This window comes from Chiroxiphia lanceolata, chromosome 6 (assembly GCF_009829145.1).
Source record: "Chiroxiphia lanceolata isolate bChiLan1 chromosome 6, bChiLan1.pri, whole genome shotgun sequence".
NCBI classification, from domain to species: domain Eukaryota; kingdom Metazoa; phylum Chordata; class Aves; order Passeriformes; family Pipridae; genus Chiroxiphia; species Chiroxiphia lanceolata.
In genome coordinates this window covers 20,349,046-20,374,866 of record NC_045642.1, presented here as the reverse complement: position 1 = coordinate 20,374,866, position 25,821 = coordinate 20,349,046, and the positions used below count along the sequence as shown (strand labels likewise).

General features: G+C 40.3%; 1 protein-coding gene across 2 annotated transcripts in view; it reads right to left on the bottom strand.

The window, feature by feature from the left end:
• LDLRAD3 (low density lipoprotein receptor class A domain containing 3) overlaps positions 1-25,821 on the bottom strand; it is a 109,290-nt gene that overhangs the window by 26,548 nt on the left and 56,921 nt on the right. The gene's annotated exons all lie outside the window — the stretch shown is intronic.

Here is a 25,821-nt window from a genome sequence, read left to right as displayed (position 1 = left end):
TCCAAGCACTTGCTGAAGCTTGAAATGACAGAGACGTTTCATTTCTTGCACTGACGCAAATGTAAATTTATTAACATGCTGTACTGCTGAAGTAGGACAGCCTCCATCTGAATGAGAAACCAGTCTGGTGGACTACAGGTTAGCTAATAGGTAGGGCACGTGGATAAGAACAGCTATCCTTTGGTAGAAATCTATGTAGATATTGGTAGGGACACAGTCCTTTCCTCTCCTGCTGAGACCAAGTGACCCAAGAGCTGTCAACTGAATATTTAAATTGAGGCATGTATGTAAGGCTGAGTTTAACTTACCATGTCGGTACCAATGTATTATTGGGCATGTCTTCACACACAAGCCTGCACAGCTTCACTTTCCTTCATCTCTGGGCTTCATTTATGACCAGCACCTGTTTCTATCTTTAAACTATCAATACCTCATTTTGAAAAATCAGGAAAAAATTCAACCAGGTCTTCTCTGCACTATATATAAAATTCACCAGGCCATGAGAAGAGTGATTGCAAGAGGGATAACATCAGGAACTTTGCTCTTAGCCCACTTCCCCTCAAAACACAGGGACTGCTAGTGTATGCATTTCATCTAACTGGGTTAAAAGGAAATGGGTGGGTAATGACATGCACTGCAGATCCACTTAGAAAGCAGATGACTCAAAATCTGGCATTCATTAAGTTTTAAATAATTTTTTTTCCTGCACTGTTTCTTCTTCTTTCCTCCCCTCATACCCCACAGATATGAAACAAATCTAATTTATCTACGTCCCAAAATTTCTCTAGGTACAATACTATTTTTCAAGCAAAAGGACAATTCTAAGACCACACAACCCAGCGGAGGTCAGGATGGCATCCACTAGCACCCAATTAGGTAAGTGAGTAAGTGCTGCCACCACCAGCACCAGATCATCTTCTCAGAGTTGATTATCACATTGGTCTAATTTTTGCTTAGCTTAGTATTACAGAGCTGTGTATATGATATATACATCATACTCATTTGAAAGTGTGACCACCATGAAAAAATGCAATGATAGATAACTGCTTTATTGGTTCACTGACTACTATAAATTGTAACAACTGTTTCAGACGCTGTTCTCCTAACCTGGCCCTTCCTATTTAGAAAATCATACTCTTTAAGGGAATGTTTTCGCCTCACACAACATTCTGACCCCATTTTCTGGATTTTCAGCTTGACTGGTCTCTTCTTTGAACTGACAAATTTAAGTAGTAGACACTGTATCTACATCACATTTATTAATGAAAGAATTATTGATATCTTTTAAATTTGGGTAACCTGAGGACTGTTTCACTTGGCTATCCACAGAACTGAAACTGAACAGAAGTAGCTGAATGAGCAGCACTGAATACAGAATTCACATCAGTGAACTGTATATCCCACATAATATTTATGTGATGTGGGATTTATATCAGTTCTTTTCAGTACGTACAGAAACATGTAAAATTCAGAACTGTCTTCAGAATGGTAAATGGGTTTAAATTTTTATGGTTTAGAAGTATCCTTTCAGACTCAAACAACCATCAGAAATGCCAAAACAAAATGGTGCCTTCTCACATTACAGATTATAAACAATAAACAAACAAGAGCTGTAATTTGTCAAATTGAAGGGGGAAAGGAACATATTCATACATGCATCAGCTTCAGATTGTCAAAAAATCAAGAAGCAATAAGCCTAGTACCTCCACAGCATTTTTGTCATTCCCCAAACTCCAGGAGGCTTATATGTTGTAGCTTTGGGGGAACAGAGGATGGCATGTACAAAGACTGTGTAAACATAACCATTATGAAGATGCTAACAAAGAGATTACTTTCCAAGTAAAGACTCTTGGTAGAACACCAGATGCTTCTTCCTGATGTTAATTAGTAACAGTAAAAATCCTCCCCCACCTCTGTAATAAAACAAAAGCCACTTCACCAAATGCAAGAGCCTCATTACCTTCTCTGTGTTATGCCTTGTTTAGTTCATGTTTTGGCCTTCATCACTGATCTATAACAAAAATTCCTCTCTTTCTACATCTATTTCCAAGAAAAGCTGCCCTGAATGATCATGAAGTCAGCTTTTGAGGAAGAACACTCTGGAAACACTTTTAATTGCATTATTTCAGTGAGCAGTACCATTCTCTTCCTGATAATTAGTGGATTTAATTAATAAAGACAGTCTCTCAAAGAACTAAAATCTGCCTTTCTAATGCACACCAAGCTTAATTAAAAAAAAAAAAACAACCAAACAAAACCCCACATAAAATCAGAAAGGCTTCATGGGAAGCAGGGGATAATATACCTAGAGTCATTAGAATTGTATGTCAAGATTACAAAAAGGATACCTAAGCCCTTTATCCTCTCAAGAGACAAAAATTATCCATGTAAGGCAAAAAAACCAAAAAACAAAACTAAATCAAAACAATGGGAAACAAAGAATAAGAGACAAATTATAAACTTCCATTCATCATTATTTACTGGCACAGCCAAGGTAAAAGAGTGATTTAATCATGTTCTGATATTCTGGTACTTATATTTAATTACTGGACTAATTTAAATGAAAATGTAAAAATATAAAAAGGGATAAAAACATTTGATAGAGAGATTTAGAGATCAAAGTATTTTGATATCAGAATGTAAATGCTTATTTTGCAAATATCCTCTTATCACCACATTATTTTTTTTATAACTCTAAAGTGTTAGCTTCCAGGAATTCATAGGTGAAATGGGTTTTCAGTATTAAGCTGTCTTCTTGGATTAACAAGGCATAAAAAGAGTCATGCTAAAAACAAAGACAAATGCCTGTAATCAAACTGTATTGATCAGAAGGGGAACTACATTTTTTCTGCTGTACTTCAAATTGCTGACTGTTACAAGTATTTTCCACACACAGAAAAATGCCCATTTCATCCGTGCAGAGATCACACAGCTGTTCTGATAGCAGTCTGGGTAATGAATTATTAAAGTTTTTTGGGAAGCTCCACACACACAAGCTCCACATTGCTACTAAAATAATCTTCTAGGAGAAGGACACTTTGACTTGAACTGCAAACATACATCAGGATCCACTCAAGACCACCCTATTCCAAAACACTTTGTTGTAGGTGCTGTAGGGAACTGCATGAATTAACTCTTAATCTTTTCAAGAGTACATCCAAAGGAGAAATGGATTCCCAGCTTCTTCCCCAACAGTGTTTCAAGTGAACTTGTGACATTATGTTTCTGCCCTGCTGGATACTAAAAGACAAGACATTAATGGTTAGTGTCTTTTTAATATCTTTTTACAAGGGTATGTAGTGACAGGACAAGGGGGAACAGCTTTAAACTGCGAGTACATTGAGATTAGATATTAGGAAGAAATTCTTTATGGTGAGACACTGGCAGAGGTTGTCCAGAGAAGTCATGGATGCCCCATTCCTGGAAGTGTTCAAGGCCAGGTTGGGTGGGGCTCTGAGCAACCTGGTCTACTAGAAGGTGTCCCTGCCCCTGGCATGGGAGTTGAAACTAGATGATCTGTAAGGTCCCTTCCAACACAAACCAGTCTATGATTCTATGATTAAACAAGTGATCAACAAATAGTTTATATAAATCTCCATCTGTACCCTCTGAAGATAAAGGAAGCACTACTGCTATTTTAAAGTTTTTGGAAAAAAACTACTGAGACAGAAACTTGCTGTAAGTCACATAGTTGGATCACAGATAACCAAGGAACTAAATTCAATCTCCCAATTCTTTGATTAGATGGCCCAAGTGGTAAGGATGCTTTCTTTGATCTTTACCTTTATGATCGCTGGTGACAATTATAATGTGTAAGGAAACCTTTAGACAGATCATTCCCATATTTGCACTTTGTCTACAACAGCAGAAAAGTATTTTTAAAAATAAAAATGGTATCTTTCTTGATCTGCAAAATCAGTTGCCAAAAATGCAGATCCTCTTATTAACACCAAGGAGTTCAACAGAAGGAATACTTCCACAGAGTAATCACTCTGAATCACACTGTTAAATGAGTAACTAAATGTCAAACCCCCTCCAGCAGCTCTCTTTCTTCTCTGGAGGACACTCATAAAGCCAAGCTCCACAAATACTCCTAGAAAATGCTTATTCCCTAGGAATATGCTCTACCATAGAGGAATCATTGGAATCATTACAATATCAATAAACAGCAGATTAAGATCACAAGACATGGCACTTCTGAGTCTGTTGATGCAGCAAAGGGCTACACAACCACAAGCAGCTGGGATGTCCTCTTTTACTTTTGCAATTGGGATATACCACAAACAACAATAAATTCTGAAGACATAATGGACCAGAAGATTCAAGATAAGGGAATGACATTAAACATCCTTCTTGACATCTCTGAAGATTAAGACAGCTCCTGCTTTCAGGTGAGGTCTATTTCAGCTCAGGATAGTAATAAATGAAGCATGCAGTGAGTATCTGCTCACATATGGGGCTTCAATATCCTTCCCAGATTAGTGACATTCTGTTGAGCCACTGCAGCCTGAAATAAAAAATACCTGGTCCACGTAATGCAAAGTGCTTCTTTGGAATAAGAAGTTTATTAAAAACAAGTGCCTATATCTGAAGACTTTACGCTGGATAGGTATCATCAGTCTTTCTTCAGCTGACCTAAACTCAGTGTTGCAGCTAACAACAAAAATACTCGTCAAATCTGTACCTCTGACTGACAGAGCAACACACATCCCCAGGATTACTATTCTGGAATCATGGTCTCAGATTGATCCTATCCACAGGCACAAGGCTGCTTGAAAGAAGACAGTATTGATCATCAATGCCCTATCCACGGGCATTTTAATTCTTTGGGGTTGAGAAACAGGGGGTTTGTTTGTATGGGTGGTTTAGGGTTGTTTGTTTTTACAGCTACTGGCTACTTTTAGAAGTTCTACTATAGTTCAGGGCAATATTATTCCCATGGATCAGGGAACAAAAGAAATGGAGGGTACAGAGACAATCAGAGTCACAGGATTTGCACAGACAGCTATCACAGAGAATGCAAAGAATTTATAGTACGCAAGGATGCAGCCACAAAAAGGTGAATGTTAACCTGATGTGACGCCAAAGAAATAAAATTGACTGAAAAGAACGTATTTGACACTACATTCTCTGGATCATTAACAATGTCTAAAACTATCCCTCGTCAGCAGCTTTCCTTGACATAAGTGATCCATTCTGTAAGGCAAGTCAGCCTCCCACTAAATTCCAATCAATAAAAAAATCCACATGATAAGTAACATCATCTCTTGGCAATTTAAATAGTCAGTGCTTTGAACATCTCACTAAGCATTGTAGTAGGCAAACTAACAATTAAAGTGGCAGAAAGCTATGGAGGTACATGAGGGGGAAATGCAGCGTGCAGAAGCCTGAAATACTTGTGTTCAAGTTGCATGTCAAAGTGCTTCTCAAAAGAACTTCATTTACACAGCTGGTCTGAAAAATCATGTCAATAACTATTTCCGTTGGAAAAAATATCTACTTGGCATACAAGAATCAATCACATGATTACATGTTAATAGACAGAAACAGAACGATCTGAATGCATCTATTAGTAATGGGAACCAGAAGGGAAAACATTATCCACTGGAGTGACAGAGGCAATGGCAAGTTATTCTAATAAAAAAATCAAACATATTATTCCAGAGTTTTCTATGTGTTGCCCACAGAAGAATGATCTTCCCTTTGCTCTAATAATTTTAAACAAAAAACAAACTCAGCACTTACATGATACCATTAGTAGCAAAACAGAAACAGAAATATAACTAGCATAAGTGTGGCATGGGACAATTATACAGAAGGCTGATAATTCCCGCAGAGTCACTGTAACACACCAGAAAAACTCAGCCACAACACAACCCAGAGCTGACTTCTTTATCTGTACTACAGGAACACAGAAGCTGTTGAAACAGGCACAAACTTACTTAGCAACAGCTGAAGACACTTCACTCTTCTGTGACAGAGGCCATGTAGTTGTCAACATAGAAAATTATACACAACTCCGACATTCAAGTAGGAAGTTTCTAATTTTAAAGGTTTATCTTGAGAAAGGCCTAGCTCAATTTTTATACAGCAAAGTGTCTGAAGTGGCCTATTTTCAAGTCATAAAAATACGATGAAACAGGAATATTGACAGCAAAATATCTGGGGCAAAATATGGGAACTATTCCAAACATTATTTCAGCTTCCAAAGCAACTTCTGTAGTGGACAAGAAGCAAAAAAATGTTTTGCATGTTAAAACTCACAGTGTTGAGTTGAATATGAATGAACCACATTATGGAAAATGAAACCACCAGCAGAAGAGATGCTCTGGATCTGCTGATCCTTGGAATGCATGATCGTGCTCAGTTGCAGATGACAGGAGACTTTACTACTGACAGGAGACTTTACCACTTTCCTGACAGTGAGATGGCAGCTGGAGAGATGCCTGTGATGGTTCACTTCTTCAGAATGAAGCCTTATTCTTATCACTATCTGGCTGGAAAGGTCAGAACAACAAAATGCAACTCATTTACATTGCTGGTGTGAGGATGAAGAGAAGTGTTCAAACCAGACTGTGCTGTAAAGACGTTGCAGAGATTGAGTAATAATCAAGTTACTTCATTTCACCCTAAGCTTAAAGTCACATAAAAGTGAACAGATTTCCATATTTTAAAAAACTGACACTCACCTCTAGCTACATACATAATTTATTCAATATTGTGCAACAATCAAACTACAAGTCTAGTAGTGCGAACGTGTTTGTTCTCCACGTCCTCAGTGTAACACAGACCTGCAGAGGAAAGTTCTTTGCCAAATGTAAAATTCTTTATTTAGCAGGCGAAATTCACTTCCCATCCTGAGTAGCAACCCCAACTAAGGGACAATATTGGTAAAACCACACTTCATTGCAAGCTTCCAACTTAGAATTCGTGGACTGGCAACCTTTTAAGGTTAATGACATGTTAACTAACGTACCTTGAAGTATGATCTTGAACCATCTGCCTATTCAATCCCTCTCCCCACCACTAAAAGCTAGAAGGAATGTATTTTCACGGAAGCATGGGACAAGTTTGTGTACTCTGTTTCCAATAGCATTTGACAGCACTCACAACATTTTGTACCACACATTGCAGCTTCAGAGAAGTACACTGTTCTCTCAGTACAAATAAATTCTCCCATGTCCATCCCCTGTTCCTACAAGCTCCTGCCTGTACAAGACTACCACCCACAAGTAGACTTTAATGAGCCTTTTTTGGTAGGTGAACTACCTGACATGGGAACCCCCACAGCTGTCCCCCTGCCAGGAGAGTTCCAGGCAATGGGGTGTTTCATGGGACGTTCTCTTTTCCCTGATGTTGGGTCAGACATGCAATCAACAAGTACATGAGGCCTCCAGATGTAACAGGAACAAGGCTCTGTAAAATATCACTCTCCCAACAAACATTTCCAGTGTTGTGCTAGAAAAAATTAGGGAACCAATACTAATATTTATTTTTTTTTAACCAAATAGAAATTTTTGTTCTGTGTATTTTTAAATGGCCTCATGACACTCACATATTCTTTAGGAAAGCCAGCAATTACACAGCAGCAATCCACCAAGCCTTTGTGCCATGCAAACAATGCCACGAAGCACACTTTGTCTCATTTGGCAGACACCACCATCAGATTGTTAAGATTTGTTTGTTTTATATTGTCAAGTTGCTTTAAAGTCTTAAAGATTAATTATAAATCAAAGCAACATGACTCTTTTTCAACAGAACAGACAGTTATACCTAGCTTTTGTGGATGCATCTCATGCAGTTCAATAGACAGACACCGATCCTCATGGCAACTGTGCAAGTTAACAAAACCACATTTACATAACAAGATTGTGAAATAAACTCCTGGAAACCAAGAATTTCGAAGTTAACAGTCAGCTCTTTGTCAGCGTTAATGATGTGCATACTTGTGTGCATGTGAGTGGGCAACAATCATCTGCAAAATGAAAAAACTGCATTAGCAATAAATTTTTTCTGTGTCTTGCTTGGGTTGCAGATTTAATTACTTTTTAATACAGGCTTCTTGTCTGAAAAGGGAAATAAATACATGGCTATAGAAAATGAAATGTATCCACAAAACTTTATTGCTTTAGCTAAATGGTTATTTTGAACTGTTTCAATGTTTTGAAAGCTTTGTCTTAAGTAATCAAACATCACTTTAAGGAGGCTGTTTATGATATTTATGAACATAATGGCTACAGCAATTTATTCTCAAGCTATTAGCTCATCGGGTCTCATGAGTCAAACACAGGATTAGGGAAAATGAGTTTCCCAAGATGCTTGTGACAGTGCAAGAGAGGAAGAAGGGGAAGAACAATGCTACTGCCAACAGCAGAAATATGAACGTAGCCAAGTGCTCACTTTTAATAGGAACACTGCCACACCACCATGCTAGAAGATTCACAATATTCAAGGCTTTATCTAATATGAAATCACAAGGTCCTCACTGAAATACAGTCCTGTATTTTAAATGTCAATATTTGATTTGCAGTTTGTTGGCATTTTTCACAGCACTCAGATTGCAATTTATCTTAGTCTGTGCCCTATTGTCCTCAATGCAATTCCTCTGGAACCAGAAGAAGTGCCAATACCACAGCACTAAGCATTCATGGAGAGCAAAGCAGTTTTTCTGTGCAAGCTCTTAGGACTCCCATTTTGCCTTCTGGACTTTCCTGAGCAAGCCATTGTACTGAATTAAGCTTTTGCTAGTTTGCAAGGAAAAACTGAAAGTAGGATGTACCAAACACAAGACAGACTGAACAACCTGAACTTTGGAAGCCTGTATGAAGCATTTTAAGAATGTGTATTTCAAGCAACACAGTACAAGACGCAGTGGTAGGTTGTATGAAATGATAGTGAGTCTGCAGAGTGGGAAATTCACTCTGTCATGTAGAAGCAAGCGCTACATTAACACTAAGGTCTCCTGCTGCGGTGACAGTTCTCCCTCGATGAACCAAACCCGTGCTTCATTTAAAGCCCACTTGGGCAGAGCAGAGGTGGCATCATAATTCATAACAGTAAATGCTTTTAAATGACAACAGACAGGAGTTTTGTCCTTGCAAGGAATGAACACTCACAACCTTAGCTAAGCAAGTGAAACAAGAAAAAGCAGTAGCTTTCTCCAGGGCTGACATAACATATGGCTAAGGTGCAGCATGAAATCAAGAGGGAAAAGACAGGTTGACACTCTTCTAAAAATGCATTTCCCTTGAAGATTGCAGACATTCCTGTTCACACTTTACTGTCATAGAACACACCTCTTTCCTTTCTTAGACTGCACAGTGGTAAAGGACCTCATCTCCCACATATACCTCTTTTCCACTTTTCCCACTACCACTTCTCCACCAACAGAACTAAAACCACATCAGCCAAACAGCAGTTTTACCACACACTATTTACCACCAGAGGTGGGAAAACTGACCAGGGGAAGGGTGACACCAAACTGCCAAGCTCACAGGGTCCAGCAAAAAAATGAACTTCTCATGCCACTAAGAGACACTGTTTAACAGGCTGCATCCCTTTCAGATTGACCAGAAACCGACAAATAAGCTGGTGTGGGGACAGCACAGCACTTTCGTCAGAGAGAGAAAAGCCTTCAGAAGGACCACTGCAAGCAAAAACCTCTCCTTTTCATGTTGTACAATAGCTAATGTACTCCCACATTTCAGCAGAGCACCCCTGCCTCAGCAAATGAAGACCCCTGAACAACTGCCTGCACGTCCAGGCCCTCTGCTTGAAGGGCAAAGGAAAGGCTTTTCATCAGAAGTGAGACAGGACTGGTGCACCACTACCAGAGAATTAATGTGAGCTGGAGCAACAAATGATAGAATGAAAACACTTTTTAACAAGCAGTAGCAACAACTGGGAGTTTTAAGAGATACTGGTGGAGTGGAAGAAAGAAAAAGGAGGACTTCACTACTGTGGCCAAAGAGATCCCACTTTCTACATTGCTGAACTCCCTCAGACAGCTTCTGATGTCTATACACTTATAGACGTAGAAGTTTCTGTGTGACGCTCCAGCAGATTCTTCCAGCAATGGATTTTAATGAAGAGGAACATTCCAGCTGCATAGAAATAAAACAAAGTGGTGCAGAGAACTGAGGACTGAATGGGGCCTGCACAGCATCCCTGGTTGGGATCTTGGCTCTGGATGGGGTTTATATTCCCTGTGCCCAGTGCCTGGGCAGGTTATGTTTTTTCTTATGGCCATGTACAATGGGGACATATGCAGCATGGCAAGATGTTCCATACCAGTACAGAAGATACATCTTCCCTCAAGCCTTCTCCCTCCCTCTTCCTATAATAGGCTTGGCCATGTGGCAGTCTGCAAAAAACCTCATCTCATCTGATGGGATGTTCTGAAAACAAAAAAAATATGAACAGTAGCTTGCACAGTTCTGGAGAATGTAACAGCCCACTTGTACAGTCAAAAGAATTCTAGAAATGTCATTTTGAAGCCTCACCACAGAAAATATCTTTAAAATATAATTAAGCACAAAAGAGTCCAGAACACTTTCTAAGCTAATTAAGATACTTAACAACGTTCTTAAGCAGGGTAAGTACTTTGAAGCTGCATATAAACTTCTCTGCAGAAGGAACTGCCAGAGAAAGCAGTATACATAATGCTCTGAAGAACAAGATCCCTCAAGTTATATTACCATTTTTCTATACATGTTTATAAAACTATATTAATTATATCCAGGTATTAAATGGAAACAAGTCAGTAAGTGGAGACATTTAAGTACATAGTAAGCTGTGAGAGATGCTGTTTCAAAGCACAGCTGTCTTCTTCCTCTTCTTCTTCTTCTACCCTCCCATGTAAGGACTCCTAACCAGATCTGTTTTCTGGATGCTTCACACAGTACTTGGCAAATAAAATGCTTTGCTGCTGCCTGAAATCATCGTCATGCAGCTTGAAAGTGCCTCAGAAAACAAATACTGTTGAGCACTTGCTGAGGGTGCAGCAGAGTTGCATAGCAGCTGGACACCAGGCACAGTTCCCCCCTCCTGCAGCGGGCCTGGGCCATTCCCTGTGCCAGGACCCCCCTCCCCTCCCTGCTTATCAGGGCATCTCCATGCTGACCACTAGTAACTGGATCTTACCCAAGGAACAAGCAAAATAGGAAGGGGGAAACCCCCAAACATTTACACCCAGGACCACAAAATACACTTTCAGCCTGAAACTAAAGGTAAACTATAAAGGGCAAAAGAATGGTTTATAAATTGAAATCCAGCAAAACCAGAAACAGGTAATCAATCCAGCTGGATTGAGGATGGATTCATATGATTTACCAGTCACTGACTGCGAAAATCAACCTCAGTCACTTCCATCCATGGAGAGAGAAACTAATGCCAAGAAAAATGAAAGAGAATCCTTATTTGATCATTGTTTGGAGTTCCAGAGATCAAAAACGCCCAAACAGTATAATAATTAATAAAAAATGAAGTCATAACATCTGCATACCTCCTGCACTCCTCTGAAATGAAGCACCTATGCAAACACATGAGACTCGTGGCAGGGGGAAAACTCGCAACAGATAGAATGCAGAGGACAGAATGAGATCAGGACAGGTTGAACCACACACAAAATGTCAATAAAAAAAGGTTGATGTTTGAAGATGAAGCCAGAGAGCAGTAGTTTAATAACTTCCTAATGACAAAATGGGCCTGAATGCAGCTTGATCTAACCACTGGAAAAGTAACAAGCCAAAAGACAAGCTCAGAGCTACATGATCCTACCTCTGGACAATGAGACTCTTCTTTCAAGAGTTATTTAACAAGACTCAGCAAGAACTGGTCCACGAGATCTTCATTAAAAAAATGCAGATAGGATGGAGTGTTCATTAAAAGCTGGGAGCACATTTACTGTACCACATCAGCCAAACAGCAGTTTTACCACACATCACAGAAAGAGTGGAAGCAACCCAGTGTAGGGCAGAGTTCTCTAATCTCAGCATCGGTGTTCACCCACGTCCTGGGTTACAAAAAAATTTTGGTATCCACCTTTTCTCCAAATATGGCTTTTTGGTGTTTTGCCTTCTTTAAAGAGACTGAACTGCTAATGATTAATGATTCAAACATTCAACCACCTGCAGTGACCACCCAGGTGCTGTATCAGACTGGACTACTGGTGCTGATGGCTCAATCAGCTTTGTGCTCAGCCTGTAGGCCGAGTATTAAACAAGATAAGAAAGGAAGCAAATCCTGCGAGGTGGGGTAATGCTTCTTTTTCCTTCTTTTTCTAGATGACTCAGCTGTGATAACTCACACTTGTCCTGAAGGAATTCATCTCTTCTTGGTGATCCATAAAGGACTACAACCATCACTTTGACAAACGAACACCGAAATCACAACAACCAAGTCCTGTCTCTGGATCCAACCTGTGTCTTGTGGGTCCTTCCAGTCACCTGGGGGTCTGCAGCCCTGCTCGAACTGCTTGTTCCAGCACTGCAGCCTCACTCCAGCACCCCACAAGCACCAACCGGTACTGAATCCCAGCTATCCGTTGTTTCCTGCCAGTGCTGACTCTTCAACTGTTCCTGCCAAATTTTTCTGTGCATGGGGGATGTGAACCACGTGGAAGGGTGGACATCTGGTCTCTGTGCTGTGGCCACGTGTGTTTTTCCGGGTGGGGAAGGCCGGCTGCTATCTCAATTTGGTCCAGTGGGCAGGGCTTGGGAAGTTTCTCCTCATCAGTTGGTTTAACCCAGTTTTATCAGTATTGTTCTTAGCATTCCTCCTGATAAAGAGTTATTTTTCACTTACATCAGGGTGTATTTGGCCTCTCTCTCTGTATTGGAGAAACCAGAGATATTGAATCTGAGGGAGGAGACTTATGTCCAACGTCTCTGCCCCTTCCAAATTGTCTCAAAGTGAGACAACCCACAACAGCTCAGACAATTTCACTACCCTATCAAAAGAAATCAAAGACCTAGAGAGTTTGTTCTGCTTGCAAAAGAGAAAGGAAAGGTAAAGGTTAGAGTCACTCTGTACCTGTAATAAACGACCCACATTACAGACTTGTGTAGAGGCCCAGAAACCACATAGGCTACATAATACCCAAAGAGTTTTACCTGGCTTTAGAGAAGAGGTGAAGTTAGAACAGGAAAACTTTTTGTGAGAGCTGCAGGTACAATAATTGCCCAGAAACAGTAATTAAATCCTCACAGCCCAAGGCCTTGAAATTTAGACTGAAGAAAACATGGCAGAGTGGTGCAGGATAGGGCAAACTGAATTGTCAAGCCATAGAGATCCTCTTTGAAGCCTCTAACAAGGAAATAAATGAAAATAAATAAAGACTGTGTGATATCTTCTAAAGTCAGAGTTCCTTCCAGCTGGGAGAAGTTTTGCTTGTATAAAGTTATCTGTGGCGCTTCATTATTTCCCTCTTTAAAAAAAACCACATTGACTTTACATAAAAAGAGTGATCTTTTCAAATTTGCCTAAGAGCACAGAACCTACTAAAAGTCGACCTTACTTGAGCATCTATCTGAACAGATGCTTTGGGAAAAAAATCCACTTCATAGCTTTTGGCTTTCTTGTTGGGACATAGCCATAGCATACTTAAGAGAAACACATTCCTTTCTCACTGTGAAAAGGGCAGAGGTGCACAGCACCCTCTTCATTTCCCTGGCTCTCTCACTGTGTAGTAAAAGTAGAAGAGAAAAGGGTATAGCAAAGAAAAGAAAGAAAAAGGAAAAAGCTAAAGCAGCCCCTCCTAACTACCAAGAGAAGACAGAATATGTTGTAATTGCAATTCCAGAGGCAACTGCCATAAGAGTAATATAATGGTTTTGGAGAGGCAGTCCTGCAAGCCCCTGGAAATGAAAGAATTGAAAAAGTCTGATTAATTTTTTTCCCTCCCCTCTCTTCAATCGACTTCCAGAACCAAAAATTGCAGCAAAGAGCGCAGCAGAGAACTCCACCCTGTTGCACATGACAAAGACTTGTGGCTGAAAAGCATCTAAGACACAGGGGAAATTTTTCTCTAAAGCACCACTCACAGATCTCACAACAGTGAGGAATACTTCCAGACAATTGCTGTCAGCAGCCTGCAATCAACCCAGCTGCAAAGGCTTCCTCTCCCTCCTCCCCTTTATCATGTGAGTGGACAACAGTTCCTGCTCTGCACGCCAACCTCTGCAATGCTGTGTTTGCTGCTATGTGCTGTGCTTGGCAAGGGGCTGGGCAAAGGGTTGCCCCCAGTCTGCACTCCAGAAATGGACTATTCACCCGGTTCTTGTGGAAACTTCCTCCTCTAGCAGATGTTTAATGCAGTAAACTTCTTTCAAGACCAATCCCCCCACCTCCGACTGCAAGGGCTTGGTTCCGGTGTCCAAGGGGAATGTCCTGCAGCCAACACACGCACCTTATGTCAAAAGCATCAGGACACTGCTCCCACCTAGCAAACCACAGGCAGGGAACTGCTAGCAGCATCAGAGAAACTCGTGACACACACTGTAAATCAAGGCCATAAAATACAGGCAGTACAAATCATATGGTAAAATAGGCAGAAAGGAAATTCCTGCTCTAACAGCTTTAGCACAACCGGAGTAGAAACTGACTCCTTTTCTCACCTGATTGTGAACTGCACACACCTCTAAACTTATATTAAATCTCTGTTGAAATTACCATCAAGAAACACACAATTGCCATGAATACTAACAGCTGGCAATGTTGTTGTAGAGGACCTCTGTCTGGCAATCGTATATGAGAGATGTGCTCCATAGATGGAACACAAAGGATTGTATACCCAGTCTTCTCAGGGAGATGTATGATTTCTCCTGCATATGGGTTTTGAGGGTTCTTTTGTATTTGTGTTTCAAGCCTAGATGATCTTCTACCCCTCCAGAGTGACACCAGAACAATGTTTGAGTAGCAGAGATTTACCAGAATAGGGCAATAAAGCTTTGTAGTGTTTTAACTGTAGGTAGAATAGTGAAATCTTGGTATGGCTTAATGCACCGTTCCTCTTATTTGATACCTCCAGAAAAGCCAAAAACCAACACATAAAGAAAGAGCATGATACAAACATGCTGAAGACAGAAAGAAGCCAGAAAGAACAAACAACAGAAACAAGTGAGGAAAAGCCCCCAGTGGCTTACGGGAAAGAAGGCAATTAAAAAAAAAAAGAAAAAGGGGAAAAAATAAAAAAAAGAGGGGGAAGTACAAATTTCTTTACTTGAAAAGTTTTTACAACAAGGTAAAGTAGAGAATATGGTGAGGGTGAAATGATGATTGAAAGAGTACAGAAACAGGAGAAACAGGTTCAGTATGTTTCCTCTACTCTGTATTTACACCAGACTTTCTGGAAAGATTGACCACATTACTGATGTACAGATAAGAAAGACTCAGACCAAAAGCATTCCTGTACCTTCCTGGGAAATTCATTATTTGAAGGTTAACTCATTGCACAGTGTTTTTCCATGTTGCTTGGTTTCCACCTCAGATGGGCCATATAGCTTGCAAAGGCATCTGTTGTGACATCTCTCCAAAATGTAGGCTCACAATATCATGTCTGCACGTTTCCTCAGGCACCTCCAGCCAGCACTCCTTCACATACAGACTCTTGAACTACATCCACCTTGGCCAGGAAGGTACTCTCTGAATATTTTCTTGCAATTATCAGTCATGCCTAGAATTTAATCTCATATGGCTGCCAACTAATCATCAGCTCTCTGGGATTTACATATCAAGGGGTGGAAAAGGTAGTCTGGAAAACAAGGGAGAGACCAGAAGTAGCTTCTGCAAACACTGAGTGATTCAATCACACTTGTGCTGTGTGATCAATGAAAAAAGCAAGAATTTGGGCTTAGGAATGTAAACCTTGGCAGATAATTAATCACAAAACTGATCATGTGTGGACATGAACAGCCAGTTACCACCATCTCAGTCTTAATTATACGAGCTGGCTCCCACACAATAGCAATTGACAAGACTATGGCCAAGTGACCCTTTCATAAAATGAAACTGAAAATTTAAAAAAAAAAAAAAAAAGGAGGAGCATGGGTTATGCCTCTGCTTATGACCTCCATCCCCTATTTGCATGCCAAGCTCTGCTCACTGCCACCAGGTCTCATTTTTTATCACAACAGTTGCTTTCCTCCTTTCATACATGCTGTAGCCATGTAGCCACCCTGCTGTCTGAGGCCATCTCTGAAGAACCTCCCTATCTAACCTATCACCAACACACTTGTTCCGATCTGGTCAGACAAATTTGTCTTTAACAGCAAGTAAAAACAAGATAAAAAAAATCAGCCTGAAATTTGTTCACTTTTGAATGGAACATATGGTCTTCTCATCCCCCTTTTCCTGGTTGATCACAGTCATCCAGTCACCAAACAAGGATATAACTTCCTTCACAGCACTGTTTTCCTGAAGTCACAGGCTTTTTGTTTTTTAGTTCTAGAGTGTGAAAAAGGAAAATTAAATTTGACAGTCACTTACTGTAAGGACACTCTCCCATACAATATTCCTACAACTATGGGTTCTCACAAGTGTCAGTGCAAACCACTTTGCAGAGCTTCCATTTAATTGCACATAATGTTCCCTTCCTGTCAAACCAAGACCAAGTCACCTCCTTGCAAAACAGCCAGCAAGGCTCCAGCCACCATGGACTTTAAAGTGTGAACTGACACAACAGTTCAAGTTTTGGTTCAGAAAACCTCTGAGCTCTAGAATTTGTGCTGCAGAAGGGCAGTCCTAAGTCTTTTCCTATAAGGGTAAATCATGAGCACCATTTGCCATGGAAAAATCTGCCTCAAAAAGTCTAAAAGCATTTCCCCCACAGCCATCAAAATCAAGGCTGGTGTTTGCTTGCTATTCAGCATGTAGGAGGCAGAGGGAAATGATGATCTAAGAAAAAACAGTTGAACAAATGGAACAAGTTAGGTTTTAATTCCCATAGGTTTTAGTGCAGCGTAACACATTTCCTAACCTCTTAACAAAAACACCAGATCCTCAAAATTACTTCCACTTAAGAACTAGTTGGTAATCTCTGCATTTACTGTAGTGCAATAACAGTATTAAAATAAATGAAGCCTTGAAAGCTGCTGCTTTGAAACTTCAGAGGATGTAATTCAGCACCAATGACCTGATCCCACAGTGACTAGCTGGTGCACTTCAGGTGACAGATAATATTCAGAAATGATTCATTACATTTATTTTCTTCAAATGACTATAATCTTTCATAAAGCTTTCAAAAGTTAAAAGTTTGGTATTTTTCATATGTAAAATAGAGACCAGGCATACAACCCCAAATGCCCAAGGTCATTTACTAGGCCAGTAGCAGTGAGCATCAGGCAGCTCCACCTCTGTGCTCAGGGCATGTCAACAGGCACTCCCAGTGTCCCTGTCCCCACCTTCAGCCATGTTAGTGGAAACAGTACTTACCCAGTAGGGCATAGGTACAAACAGGACTTCTGCACCCAATGCTTCCCACTCAGCAGGTTGTGACCTCCCTTAACAGCCCAAACCTACCTGGAGGTCTGAACTGAAATGGAATAGAGATGCTAAACGCACTTTATGGCACGTACCCTCCACACTCCTCCCCCTGCTTGTTTTCTGGGTTTTACTGTTTGCATAGACTCTATATTACAAATAAACATAAAATTAATTATTCATCTTTTAATTCCCATTGCATGTTGATGTTTATGTAATTGAAAACCATATAATTGCTTTATGTTTTTAGCATCCCTCATAAATATGGATTTTTAACACAATCCTTTACAGCAAATTAGCACCAAAAATCTGGTAATGTGAGATGGGAGCATGAGTTAATTTGGCAAGCCCAGGGAACAGCACAAAGACTAAAGACTGGTGTGATGTCTCTCCTCACTTTACAATTTTCAGGAGGCAGAAGAAAATCCACTGCAGTACCCATCTTTTCCAGAAAGTCTGATCAGACTCTGAGACACAAGTTTTCATGCAAGAGCAGCAAAGAAGGAAAAGCTAGAATTCAACAGCCTCATCCTTCACACATCTACAGGTACTGAAATGCCTGGCTGAGGATGAATCTCAGCTTAATCTAAAGCATGGCAAGAAACTTTCTTTTTTGTAATAATCCACTTTCTTATCAAGTTTCATTTGCTAGTTTTAGATCAGGCACTATGAAATACCATTCTCTGGAACTTTGGCTGGCAACTTGCTTGGGTTTTAAAAATCACCCTGAAGCAATTTATGCTCCACAGTGAATACAGCACATATATGGTATAGCAACGTGTGATCTACAATAAAGAAATAAATACCTTTAGCTTCAGCTGCAGAAAGTTGACCTGGCTGGGACCAGCATTTGGAAGGAGAGGGCAGGAAGATATAGTAAGGTCTGGTAGATACACTTTATATTAATACCACCTCAGTTGTGAGGTATCCCCCACAATTCAGTTTTCCATACCCTTATTTGTCCTATAGGATGATACAGAATCCTATTTTCCATAAGGCAGAGTGAAATTGTAGCTATGCTAGCACAGTGAAGTAAAACCACTTAGAGAAAAAACAGAATTACTCTAAGCAAGGATTTCTCAAAATAACAGACACAAACTGCTGAGGCCTATTGAGGTCCTGTACTCCTGGGATCACCTACATTTCTGAAGGCAATTCTGCATTTCTAGCTGCTCTCCTTCCTACAAACCAAGTGCATCACACCAGCACAGATTCTAGCCACAGGGACATCTGGCTGACCCGGAGTCACTGCATTTATTCTTGTTGAGCAAATGTCAGTAAAACTTTTCAGCTGAGCTCAGTAGCCCTGCTCTAGGGGACTGTCTACACTGAAAACATGCCGCTTTAGGTCAGTCACGTTTACTAAACTGCTACATCTGAATAGAGACACTTTTACACCTAGTCATGTTGGCTTTGCTTGTGGCTTTACATTTGGGTAAGAACACACATACAAGCTTTGACAGAGTTCACATATAACAAATTATTCCCAGTTATAACTGAAGTTGTGAAAGATACAAATTTTAACCATGTGCAAAACTAGTTTCGGCTGGGGACAGAGTTGCAGCCTGACATTTTAGGAGCCACATCTTCCAACTCTACTGTTGGCAGCTGCAGGAGGAAAAAACCACAAGAAAACAAATAAAAAACCTACTCCAAAGTCTGACACATGCGTTGCTGGGATCTGTTTTTCCCATGCACACGGGTCTGAGCAGCAAAACTGGTCTTCTAGTAAATTCCACTGCTGCACAAAAGACCCAGACTGACTCCTAAAGAGAAAGAAAGGGACGTTGGTGCTCTCTGCCCAAGTCCCAGTGCAAGCTGCTGAACACAGCCACCTTCCTCAACAGTCCATCTTGGGAAATCATTTCTAACTAGTGGTTACAGATACAACAATGTCAGACCAAGATTTGCAAAGGCACTGAAGCATAAATTAACCTCCAGTTAATGCACACAAGTCTAAAAGCCAGACCTAGGCTAAAGCAGTATCACTTACCTAAGATTAATGTCAATAATCAGGCTAAACAACAAGGTTTGCCATTTGACTGAAACTGCAGGGCTGATGGTGGGAGAGTCGTACAGACCAGCTCCCAGCCGGGCTTGAAAGTAGAATTACAGGTTGCAGCAGGTTAGTCTGATAAATGAGGGCTAGAACTCGAAACAGAAGAGACAGCCAAGCTAACTCCCACTCTGCTAGCGAGAGTGGCTCTTCAGTACTTAATGAAGGAAATAATATGGCTCTTCCCTGACGTGTTTGTTATGACAACCACCATTTTCCAACAAAAAAAAGGTTGTTTCAGTACTAAAACTATACTAACAGAAGTTAAGTTTCATTTTAAATATAAATGCTTTAATAATTTTCTACAATAACCGTAGAAAACACACTTGGTCACCTTACCTGGAGCTGATTTTGTTTTACAGCAAGTCAAAGATTAACATCTGGGCCTTTTATTTGGATTCTCTCCATTGACACCAGAAAGACTGAGGGCTGGCACCTACAGTCCAGCAACAGAAGCCTTCTGCACAATTAAATCACACTGACATCCATGAAAAGTTAATGCAATTCAGCAGCCAGGATGTGTCATGAATGCCAATACATACAGTGTACTTCAAACACCTACATGGCGCCATAAACTTTTGGAATATGTATTTGAAAGTAACTGATTTTCACTAATGACAAGTCAAGAGATAACTTAATGAGCCTCAAGATCAATGGGGAAAAAGAATGTCCTTTATCTTACACTTGTCTTCCTCTAGCATGACATTTTATCACCTGTTTTTGAAGTTTTGAAGCACAGGCAATGAAACTGGATATTCAAGTCATCACCCCTTTCTGGAACTGCTAATTAGGCATAAATGTCACAAAGTGAAGGCTAAAAATATCTGGACACAATCGCTAAGAGCTCATATTTCATCTCTGCATAGGTGAGAAAATCACATGCCTTTGCAGGCTCAATTCCCAGCTCTTCTCATCAGCCACTGGCTGAAAGAAAAGTATCTGATACACAGCTACTCCCTGTTTTTGTAATTAGCCTGAGAATTGCAATTTCATTCTCAGCAACAACAACAAAATTTAAAAATCATGGTATTACAGCAAGAATCCAATGAGGTCCTGTAGTCAGACCAGCACTTCCATCATGGAGTGAGCTGTGCCTTGAGGGAAGGCTACCATCAGCATCCTGAAGTATGTCTGTGTACAGAACAGGCTTAATAGAAGGTGCAGGCAAGACGGTAAGTGCCCCATCCTTACTATCTCCAAAGAACTGCTTTCAGGTCAAGGCAATTGTTGCTAGATCCTATATTTCTTCCTTTTTATCCCTGATAAAGCTGTTGGCAAACATAGTGACTCTCAGTGACAAAACCTCATCTAAGATTTGACATAGGTCTTAAAACTGAATTTTACAGTAGCCAAGTCATCACCTGCTGGTAATCTGGAGCTTCAAGCCATCAAAGGTGGGCTGAGTAGGAGATCAGGTGAAGAGTATGGACACCTCCCAGATCTACAAACACCCTTTTAAGTAAGTTTGTTGTCCACTGAAGACCTGAAGTCATTGCTTGTCTATTGCCACATTATACTGTTCTAAATAGAACAGTTGCTCTCCAAACAGGGGGAGCGTAACATTTTGGCAACATGTCTTTTATTATTCTGCCAAAGTGTCTGCAGGAGCAACATGCTGGTCTAAAAGAAGACTATTCCTCAGGTATATATGCCAGTTCTGCAACAAAACCTTGTCATATTCACAAGCTCAGGGAGCTGAGAGATGTCGCAACTCAAATCCACTTGTACCAGCTGGCTGGAACTCTCCCTGATATTCCCTGATATCTATTTTAAACTGCTTTAATTCCAAAGCCTCCATGCAGAGTGAAGTAAGAGTTCCTCTCTCAGTCTCGCTCAGAACTTACCATGCTTCTGAATGAGTCTGGGCCCGTGTCCAATAATGCCTGGGTTATCATCTGCTGTTCCTACCCACTGATGAACAACCCATTTCACAAATGATGGATTGGCCGGGGGGGCAGCACAGACAGCAGAGTCCACGTGCTGTCGAAATCAATGCACAGGTTGACTTACCAGTCACTCAAATTACCAGTACCAACGACACAAACATCTGCCTCCTGTAGCTCACCTCGCCCATTAGTCTCCATGCAGATGGATCCATTTTTTTCTTGACAAGTACTCTCTCAAATAAATAATCTTATGAGGAGAGAAAAAAGGAAAGAAGAGGAAGCCTGGATTCAGGGACTAGAGGAACACAGGAATGAAAGAAAAAAAACATTTCCATCTAGCTAGTGTTATAAAAATGGGATATTAGAGAGCTAAATATGCTCAGGTAAAACCTTCATTTAACAAAACATTCAGTGACATTCTATTTGCATCCTTCCTTAAGTTTCTGCTTCTATTCAGTCTGCCTCTGAGTATTAAATTCCTGCTGCAGGCTGAATCTGGGCTAAGATTATGCACAATAATTTTGAGTCGAGCTTCAGTGTACAAGCTGAGTCAATAATGAGCCAAAGAGAGACTCAATAAAAGGAAACGTACGCTGCCAGGATCACACTACAAAGCTTTGGGATGTTTAAGTGATACCACAGCATTTGGGAATTTCAAAATTTTAATTTACCATGTCCAAAGGGCTAGTTAGAAGTTCCTTATGGAGTCAGATGTTCTGGGAGCTATTTGTGTTTCAAAATTTAGGTTTTGTGGTATTTCATTGAAATTTAGAGTACGTCTGTTCCACTTAGCTGTCAATTCTAAAATCCAATATGCATTGCAACACCATCATGCAAACGGTAGCAATGGCCATAGTGCTTACCTCTACAGCCAGTCTGCTTCCAACTTTTTCTATACCTTAATCCACAGAAATTACCATTACAGAATTCATATTATCACCTAAAGATTAATTTCAGTAAGTCAACATTTTGAAGGGTTTTCCACTTATTTGACACAGGGTCAGAATTTTTTTTCATATGCTGACAATTTTTATACCAGCAATTTATATATGCCACAGAGAAAAGGGCACTTTTAAACTCTGTATGCTTCTAAATCTGTTTTAGAATACTGGGGTATATAAAAATCCTAATGCAAATTCAATGAAAAGATATGCAAAAAATAAAAGAAGGAGGTACCCACATGGGCAACAGTGGACATTACCAAATACACTGTAGAAAGATATGGCAAGAATTAACTTCTGAACACTTCCAAAGTGTTTGGTTTATAACCCAACTGCAACGGTACTGTTTACAAACAACTGCAGAGCTAGAATTTCAGAAACATTACTGAAGTCAAGAGCCTCCCTCTACAGCAGCAGTCAGAGTGAATACAGACTAGCAGCAATAAAACTCCCTTTCCTAGGCAACAGGGTTAAAGCCAGTGAAGGTATTTAGCAAACTTAGATGGAAAGAAAAGAAGGACCATAAAAGGAAAACACGTTTGAATCAAAATATCCAGTGTGCTTTTGTTGGTATTAAAGCCTTCTAAATTCTAAGTACAAAACGGAGGAGAAACTAATGAAAGCAGCACTATGAGGACACTTTTAGATAAAACCCCACAATTGAGAGAATAAATTAAATACAGTCCTAAAGTTGAATAAATTTCAACAGTTGTTGGAAAATATTAAGAAGGAGAAATTCCTTTCCAATTGAGTGGATGCCTGTCACAGAACAGGAAATCCCCCCAACAACAGCCAGGCCCGTGGAGTACACCCAGAGCAGATGCTATGAATGATTAGCACTGTCGGCTAATTCGAGGCATAGGGAGAGATCTTAAGAGTGGTAAGAGAAAGAAGTGTGTGGAGGAGAGGAACTTTACTGAATTAAGATCCATTAAGTACAAAACAGGAGCAGAAATTTCCAATCACTGCTGGTGTTAAAACCAGAATAACGCCCTAGAAAGAGTAATTCATATATTCGACTCGTGGATAATCCAAGCAATTATATCCTCCATCCAATCCCAAAAACTGAAGCATATGCTTTGATGGAATACACCACATTCCAGCCAAAGGGAAGTATTTGGCTGTACTACTTCAATGCTGGAAAACTGAGATGACCAAAGTTTAGCTGGAGTGGGATTAAAGGAACAGCCCTGAAATTTATCATGGCAGTAACAAGAGCTACAAATAATTTCTGTCAGGAATTAGAGTAGAATTCTTTGACTTGCTGCTAAATTGTCACTGTTTAATCTGGCACTTTCCCCATGACATACAAACCTTTGTAAGACATGCAACACTCAGTCACAAGCGGTAAGGAGAAAGGAGGGCAGGAACACATCCTGCAAAATTTGATCTTCCTCTCATTTTCACAACTAAATCCTGGGGACTCTGTCTCCCTCCTCTCAAATGAGTGATGCTAGCACTTATGACTGAAATTAATGCTTATAAATGTACTTCTTCAGGCTCATCCCAAATTGCAGTATGCTAGTAAAGCTATTATTCATCAAGGATGGCACATTTTGAAGTGTTCCATGTCAAAGCTGGGTCAGTATATCTTTCAACAGGAGGTCACATTCCTGTTTTCCTAGCCTGCAGAGTGACCCTTCTTGATTGAAAGGATCTTTACGCATGGAGGAGTATCTGACACAAACCAAACTGATATGCTACTGGAGCTTTCCAGTAATGACAGCAGGATAAAGGAGACCTTTGAAGTTCATGGAAGAGTAGGAAGAGGTGGTAATTTAAAAAGCTTGTCAGTATACCCAAGAGCAGAAGGAGAGCAAAGCATCAATTAATAATTAACACTTCTATTTCACATGTTATCACAGTATCTCAAACCAGTTTGCAAACATTGATTAAGTTTAATGACATGGCCCTGAAGCAGACAAGCATGGATGAAGCTCTGCTCCTACCAGCCAGGATGGCACTCCAGGATCATTTTGTTTAGCTGATCTATGCCCTCTTTTCCCCATCTGTTAAATGGTGATAATGACACTATCATACAGTGGTTCAGAAGCTTGGTGACTTCTAAATCAACACATTTATAGATAGAAAAATAGCACACAAGGGCAATCTCACATGTCAGACTACACTCAATTACACTGAACTAAAGCTACCACATTTGATGTGATAACATAGCCAGTGGGAAGAAAACCCTCTATCTTCATTTTATAACATGTTATAGATTTGCTTTGTTCTGTCCCCAAGTACCCAGAGCACTTGAGTTCTAGTTAATGACCAGGATTCTTGGGTACTATGTTAACATTGTAATTACAGTAATTAGATCTGCTGTAGAAAGAATTGTGAGAAATTAAAGACTGTCCACAGTAGCCTCTAACTCCCAATTAACACAAAGTAGTTGGTGTGTTTGGAAGCCAGGACAGACATACCCATAGCTGAAAACTCCAGAAGTAACTGTCATTTACATTGAGATGGGAAGTTGAACAGTTGAACACTGTTTAATCATTGCTTTGAAAGACAGGTATGCAAGCATCATCCACTTCCAGATGGTGAAATGGCAATTCAGGGAGGCTCTGAGCTGCCAAAGGGCAAACCCAATCACATCCCACAACCAGCATTATACTTTGGGAACTCCTCATTCCCAACCTCATACTCAGATTTTTTTTTTCTTTAAATAAAAGAGCTCACAATCCATGGATGCTCTTGTCTTAATGAGAAAGAGTTCTTTCTTCCTTGTTTGGCTCTCTTTCATATATAATCAGAATTACTTTGCTTAACCCTCTTTCTATTCTGACATTTTCAGGAGGACCAAATATAGAGACAAGAGTAAGTGCTTCATGAAATACAGCTCTTTTCTTCTCCTGCGCCTCACAGTCACTTTCAAAAGCAGATTGTCATGACAACAAACAACCTGGAGGCAATCCAGCCAATTAATCTGCAAAGGAAGAAGTCATCCCAACCTTGGAAAACAGCACTGCTGCTTTAAGCTTCAGAAGCTAAAAAAGAGAAAGAAAAAGAAACCCAACACAAAACCTTACCACCCACATTAATCTTATTATGCTGCCTTAGACCTGCAGTGAAGAACAATTTGTCCCTCGGCACGTGCTGGTCCCTCACCAGCCCTTTCCTCCCCCATCCAGACAGAGAGTAGGGGCAGGCCAGACCCCCTCTCCGAGGCTCTGATCCAAGGCCAGTTCCCAGGGTGTGATATAGCTCAGCACACAGATGCCTTACCAGGATGACCCCTTCAGCCCTTCCATGTGGAGCCACAGGAAAGAGCTCACAGGTTAGGCGGAGGAATGACACAGAAGAGATTGTCACACACCATTGCTATAAACCTTGTTTTATTGGCATTGCTGTTGCATGTCTTCCCTCTTCCGCTGTGAGTTGTCAAGAATATTTATCACCATGTTAAGCTCAGGATTGTTTTCTTTTCCACAAAAGACTAAATGATCAGTGCAGC